The sequence below is a fragment of the Calonectris borealis genome, chromosome 36, assembly GCF_964195595.1.
Source record: "Calonectris borealis chromosome 36, bCalBor7.hap1.2, whole genome shotgun sequence".
Taxonomy (NCBI): Eukaryota; Metazoa; Chordata; class Aves; order Procellariiformes; family Procellariidae; genus Calonectris; species Calonectris borealis.
Window position 1 is genome coordinate 589,705 of NC_134347.1, and position 7,455 is coordinate 597,159.

Below are 7,455 nucleotides of genomic sequence, written 5' to 3' on the forward strand. Positions count from 1 at the left end.
TCCTCCTCCTCCTTCTCCTTCTCCTCCTCCTCTGCCTCGTCCTCGTCCTCGTCCTCGTCCTCGTCCGCCTCGTCCTCGTCCGCCGCCGCCGCCGCCGCCTCCTCCTCCTCCTCCTCCTCCTCCTCCTCCTCCTCCTCCTCCTCCTCCTCCTCCTCCTTCTCCTTCTCCTTCTTCTCCTCCTCCTCCTTCTCCTCCTCCTTCTCCTTCTCCTTCTCCTTCTCCTTCTCCTTCTCCTCCTCCTCCTTCTCCTTCTCCTTCTCCTCCTCCTCCTTCTCCTTCTCCTCCTCCTCCTTCTCCTTCTCCTCCTCCTCCTCCTTCGTAGCTCTGAGGTTTTGCTGCCTGCTTTGAGGCTTGGCCCTTGGGCATGGGTTTGCCCTTGGCTTGGCCGGTCACAGGCTGGTTTTTGGCAGAGAAACTCCTCGGCTTCACTGACCACCGCCTGGAAGGACACAACGGGAGAGGTCTCCGTGAGGACGTGATGTGTTTGGGGCCACGTCACGCCACCGTGAGCCACGTGCGTCTTCGTGCAGCCACCAGCAGCTCAGCCAGGACTGTTGGCCAACACACAGCTCAGGAGGCCCCGCTGGGGCTCTCCTGAAGGGCCGGAGAAGATCCAGCCCTGTGAAATGGGGGGCTTCTGGCAGGCCCATCCCACCCTTCTGGGCGTTGCCTTCACCACTGTTGGGCAGCGATGAATGGCGAGGGTTTGGGGCTGGGGAACGGGCTCTTGCTGGGTGAGAAAGTCATAGAACCATAAAATCACGGAATGGTTTGAGGTTGGAAGGGACCTTTAAAGCTCATCCAGTCCAATCCCCTGCCATGAGCAGGGACATCTTCAACCAGACCAGGTTGCTCAGAGCCCCGTCCAACCTGACCTTGAACACTTCCAATCATTAACTCATGGAATGGTTTGAGGTTGGAAGGGACCCTTGAAGGTCATCTAGAACCACCCCCCTGCAATGGGCAGGGACATCTTCAACCAGATGAGGTTGCTTCAAGCCCCGTCCAACCTGACCTCGAATGTTTCCAGGGTTGGAAACAAGGGTCATGAGGTTCAACAAGGCCAAGTGCAAGGTCCTGCACCTGGGTTGGAGCAACCCCCGGGATCAATCCAGGCTGGGGGATGAAGGGATGGAGAGCAGCCCTGCCGAGAAGGACTTGGAGGGACGAAAAGCTGGACATGAGCCGGCAATGTGCGCTCGCAGCCCAGGCGGCCAACCGTCTCCTGGGCTGCATCAAAAGAAGGGTGGCCAGCAGGTCCAGGGAGGGGATTCTGCTCCGCTCTGGTGAGACCCCCTGGAGCACTGCGTCCAGCTCTGGGGTCCTCAGCACAGGACAGACATGGACCTGTTGGAGCGGGTCCAGAGGAGGCCACCAAAATGATCAGGGGGATGGAGCACATGGCCTATGAAGAAAGGCTGAGAGAGTTGGGGTTGTTCAGCCTGGAGAAGGCTCTGGGGGGACCTTATTGGGGCCTTAAAGGGGGCTTACGATGAAAGATGGGGACAGACTTCTTAGCAGGGCCTGTTGGGACAGGACAAGGGGGAAGGGTTTTAAACTAAAAGAGGGGAGATTTGGACCAGATAGAAGGAAGAAATTTTTTACAACGAGGGTGGTGAAACCCTGGCGCAGGTTGCCCAGAGAGGTGGTAGATGCCCCATCCCTGGAGACATCCAAGGTCAGGTTGGACAGGGCTCTGAGCAACCTGGTCTGGTTGAAGATGTCCCTGCCCACGGCAGGGGGGTTGGACTAGGTGACCTTTAAAGGTCCCTTCCAACCCAAAGTATTCCGTGATTCTCCATGGGGTATCTACAACCTCTCCGGGCAAAATGATGCCAGCCCTGAGCCTTCAGCCTCACCTGACCCGAGACTTTCTCCTCTTCCTCTTCTCCGCCCCCGTGATTTCCCAGAACAGCGGTATTTCTTTATCAGGCGAGCTTGGACTAGCAGGGAAGGGAAAAGCAGGAGGTGCCCCTGGAACCAGAAAGGAGAAACCTCCTCAAGAAGAGCATCGCTGTGACACCGCCGGCCCCGTGCCACGCACGGGGTGCTCAGGCCTCTTCCCAAAATGTCCGAGAGGGCCGTTTCTGCTCCCCTCGCAGCCTTCCGCCCTCCCCAACACCGGCTCTTGCCCCGGTTCCCCATTTCCAACGGTGGTTTTGCAACTCGGTTTGGGACCGAGGAGCTGGGTGATGCCGGGGAGGTGACAAGGGACTCTTTTGAGGGGAAGGTGTCATTTCTGAGGGGGGAGGAGAGGACCTTGGATCACCATCGTCCAACCTGGCCCCTTGGGCACATCCCACCCCCAGGGCTCCGTTTTGGTGAAGCTAATGAGTCGTTAGGAGAAAAGGAGCTGGCCCGAAGCTTTGGCGCAAGTCATAGAATTAGAATCATAGAATTATTAAGGTTGGAAAAGACCTCTAAGATCATCGAGTCCAAAGTCGGAGCCTTTTGCCATTCAACGCCGGTCATTTCCCCATCAGATGACAGAGGTTGGTTGCCCGTCCTTACGGGAAAGGAGCCGGGAGCTGCTTTAGCTTTCCTTGCCTTGTCTGAGATGTGGCAAACGCGCTCTTCTCCTCCGCTTGTCCTCACCAACGACTCGTCTCAAGGGCTTGAGAAGAGCCCTGGGCGGTGGTTTGGGCACAAACTCCATTTCAAATCTGGAAACAAGGAGAAGACACCGAGCATGACCCAGAGCACCACGCTGCTCGGTGCCATCACCTGCTCACGGGCAGATTTTGGCATTGCCGTAAAGGCCACGGCTTTCCCAAGTCTACCACGGTTTTCCCAAGTCTACCACATTTTTCCCAAGTCTACCATGGTTTTCCCAAGTCTACCACATTTTTCCCAAGTCTACCATGGTTTTCCCAAGTCTACCACATTTTTCCCAAGTCTACCATGGTTTTCCCAAGTCTACCACATTTTTCCCAAGTCTACCATGGTTTTCCCAAGTCTACCACGGTTTCCCCAAGTCTACCACATTTTTCCCAAGTCTACCACGGCTTTCCCAAGTCTACCACATTTTTCCCAAGTCTACCACGGTTTTCCCAAGTCTACCACGGTTTTCCCAAGTCTACCACATTTTTCCCAAGTCTACCACGGTTTTCCCAAGTCTACCACGGCTTTCCCAAGTCTACCACGGTTTTCCCAAGTCTACCACATTTTTCCCAAGTCTACCACGGTTTTCCCAAGTCTACCACGGCTTTCCCAAGTCTACCACATTTTTCCCAAGTCTACCACATTTTTCCCAAGTCTACCACGGTTTTCCCAAGTCTACCACATTTTTCCCAAGTCTACCACGGTTTTCCCAAGACTACCACATTTTTCCCAAGTCTACCACGGTTTTCCCAAGTCTACCACGGTTTTCCCAAGTCTACCACATATTTCCCAAGTCTACCACGGTTTTCCCAAGTCTACCACGGTTTTCCCAAGTCTACCACATATTTCCCAAGTCTACCACGGTTTTCCCAAGTCTACCACGGTTTTCCCAAGTCTACCACAGTTTTCCCAAGTCTACCACGGTTTTCCCAAGTCTACCACAGTTTTCCCAAGTCTACCACATATTTCCCAAGTCTACCACATATTTCCCAAGTCTACCACATATTTCCCAAGTCTACCACGGTTTTCCCAAGTCTACCATGGTTTTCCCAAGTCCACCCTTGCCCCACCCCCAAGGACAGTCCTGGGAAATGGAGTCACCCAGCAAAGAAGTCCAGGCCACCAGGGGAAGAAAGTGTTGCCTAAATTCCTCTGTCTTTCGCCTGATGGGAGTGACCACGACCTTGAGCATCTGCACCAAATAGCGGCTACAGCCGCCGACGTACTCACTCGGGAAAGATGATGACACGGCCAGAGAAACTCAGGGAGGCCACGGGTACCACCCGGGACACCATCATGTCCAGCAGTTGGGGGACCTGCAATGGAGGAGCACAAAGATGGCAGGACGTCCTCGGCGTGGCCGAGGCACCCAATATCGGAGGAGGCCAAAGATGGTGGGATGTCCTCAGGGTGGCCGAGGCACCCAATATCGGAGGAGGCCAAAGATGGTGGGATGTCCTCAGGGTGGCCGAGGCACCCAATATGGGAGGAGGCCAAAGATGGTGGGATGTCCTCAGGGTGGCCGAGGCACTCAATATCAGAGGAGGCCAAAGATGGTGGGATGTCCTCAGGGTGGCCGAGGCACTCAATATCAGAGGAGGCCAAAGATGGTGGGATGTCCTCAGGGTGGCCGAGGCACCCAATATCAGAGGAGGCCAAAGATGGTGGGATGTCCTCAGGGTGGCCGAGGCACCCAATATCGGAGGAGGCCAAAGATGGTGGGATGTCCTCAGGGTGGCCGAGGCACCCAATATCGGAGGAGGCCAAAGATGGTGGGATGTCCTCAGGGTGGCCGAGGCACCCAATATCGGAGGAGGCCAAAGATGGTGGGATGTCCTCAGCGTGGCCGAGGCACTCAATATCAGAGGAGGCCAAAGATGGTGGGATGTCCTCAGGGTGGCTGAGGCACTCAATATCAGAGGAGGCCAAAGATGGTGGGATGTCCTCAGGGTGGCTGAGGCACCCAACATGGGAGGAGGCCAAAGGTGGTGGGATGTCCTCAGGGTGGCTGAGGCACCCAATATCAGAGGAGGCCAAAGATGGTGGGATGTCCTCAGGGTGGCTGAGGCACCCAATATGGGAGGAGGCCAAAGATGGTGGGATGTCCTCAGGGTGGCTGAGGCACCCAACATGGGAGGAGGCCAAAGATGGTGGGATGTCCTCGGCGTGGCCGAGGCACCCAATATCGGAGGAGGCCAAAGATGGTGGGATGTCCTCAGGGTGGCCGAGGCACCCAATATCGGAGGAGGCCAAAGATGGTGGGATGTCCTCAGGGTGGCTGAGGCACCCAATATCAGAGGAGGCCAAAGATGGTGGGATGTCCTCAGGGTGGCCGAGGCACTCAATATCAGAGGAGGCCAAAGATGGTGGGATGTCCTCAGGGTGGCTGAGGCACCCAATATCAGAGGAGGCCAAAGATGGTGGGATGTCCTCAGCGTGGCCGAGGCACCCAATATCAGAGGAGGCCAAAGATGGTGGGATGTCCTCAGGGTGGCCGAGGCACCCAATATCAGAGGAGGCCAAAGATGGTGGGATGTCCTCAGGGTGGCTGAGGCACCCAATATCAGAGGAGGCCAAAGATGGTGGGATGTCCTCAGGGTGGCTGAGGCACCCAATATAGGAGGAGCCTGAGGCAGTGAGAGTTGGTAGGACCGTAGCTCTCTCCTGGACCAAGTGGATGACCATGTCCTGATGGGCCACACGCAAAGCAGTGCCGAGACACCGCCGTGGGACTGCCCGCGCCACCGAAGAAACCAAACCGCTCACCTCGAAAACAGCTTTTTCCAAGTTCTCCTTCCCAGACAACTTCTCCAGGAAGTCGTAGTAGAACTTCATTTGCACCTTCCTGCCTTCAATGAGGAGCACCCCAATGTCCTTCAGGATGAGGGCGACGTTCTTCCCCTTCCCCAGGCAGTAAGAGAGGAGGGACGTGGTGCCTTGGATGCAGCTCTCCACTTTCCGCCGGGACACGTGGGCGGCTGCGGCCACCTTGGCGTATTTGAGGGGTTCCAGCTCCTTGTTGCCTGGAAAAAAAAAACCCACATGAGAGGGATGGAGACGTTCAACCCGTGGCCCTTCTTGGGTCCCATTTTGGGACGTGCTCTGCAGATGGGGGAGTTGCTTTAGAGAAGCTCGGACCCAGGGAAGGGATGCAATGACCGTGCAGCCAGCCAGGGTTTAATCCACCATCTTACTGGGCAGGTAGTCGTTGTCGTCCATGAGGTTGTGGACAAGTGCGAGATTCCTGGTCAGGCGAAACATGGGCCTCTGGATGGTCACGGCCTCGTCTCCAACCTGGATCCGTGTGGGGACAGCGTCGAAGAAGCTGAGGGTGGGAATTCGGACCCCCTGGAGCAGGAGAGAAGGACCAAAGGGTGAGGATTGGCCTGGTGGTGGCCCTGACCATGGATGGGGCTTCAGGTTGGATCCGGCTGTTCAGAGGCACGAGCAGTGGGAAGAGCTTTGGGGCGGACAAGGAGGACGCGGGTGTTGAACTTACCTTGTGCAGCAGGAGCTGTTCTTGAACGTAGCCGGCCACCGCGTCCCAGACGGCCGTTCGCTCTGGAAAATGAAGGAAAACCAGGTTACGCGCTGCGTCCACTGGCTCTCGACCCCGAGCTGTGCAGGTGTCATCACCACAGGATCACGGAATCATTAAGGTTGGAAAAGACCTTTAAGATCATCGAGTCCAACCGTTAACCCAGCACTGCCAAGTCCACCACGAAACCATGTCCCTAAGGGCCTCATCTACACGTCTTTTAGATACCTCCAGGGATGGGGACTCCACCACTTCCCTGGGCAGCCTGTTCCAAGGCCTGACCACTCTTTCAGTAAAGAAATTTCTCCTAATGTCCAATCTGAACCTCCCTTGGCGCAACTTGAGGCCGTTTCCTCTTGTCCTATCGCTAGTTACTTGGGAGAAGAGACCAACCCCCACCTCGCTACAACCTCCTTTCAGGTAGTTGTAGAGCGCGATGAGGTCTCCCCTCAGCCTCCTCTTCTCCAGACTGAACACCCCCAGTTCCCTCAGCCGCTCCCCATCAGACTTGTGCTCCAGGCCCTTCACCAGCTTCGTTGCCCTCCTCTGGACACGCTCCAGCACCTCCATGTCCTTCTTGTAGTGAGGGGCCCAGAACTGAACCCAGGATTTGAGGTGCGGCCTCACCAGTGCCCAGCACAGGGGCACGATCACCTCCCTGCTCCTGCTGGCCACACCAGTGCTGATACAGGCCAGGATGCCGTTGGCCTTCTTGGCCACCTGGGCACGTGGCCGGCTCATGGTCAGCGGCTGTCAACCAGCACCCCCAGGTCCTTTTCCTCTGGTCCTTTCCAGCCACTCTTCCCCACGCCTGTAGCGTTGCATGGGGTTGTGGTGACCCAAGTGCAGGACCCGGCACTTGGCCTTAGTGAACCTCATAGAGTTGGCCTTGGCCCATCCAGCCTGTCCAGGTCCTTCTGCAGAACCTTCCAACCCTCCAGCAGATCAACACTCCCCTGCCCCAACCAGTGACACCCCTGAACTGGCCGCCATGCTGAGTTTCACCCAACGCAACCCTCCAACCATTGGTCACCACGACCTTCCCACAGTGGCTGTGGATGCCCATACCTTCGGCGGTGATGCTGGGCATCATGAAGGTGGGCTCCATCCCATCCCAGAAGTCCATCTGGGTCCATCTCACGCTCTTGGGTTGCTCCTTAGAGGTGAGAGCCATGTAGGAACTCATCCCTGCGTTTGTCCTATGGACGCTTCTCCAGGGTGGGGGGGACCCACCACCCTGCAGCCTCTTTTATATCGTGTGACCACATCACAGACCCACTGTGACACGGCCACCGCTGACTGACTGATCATGGGGA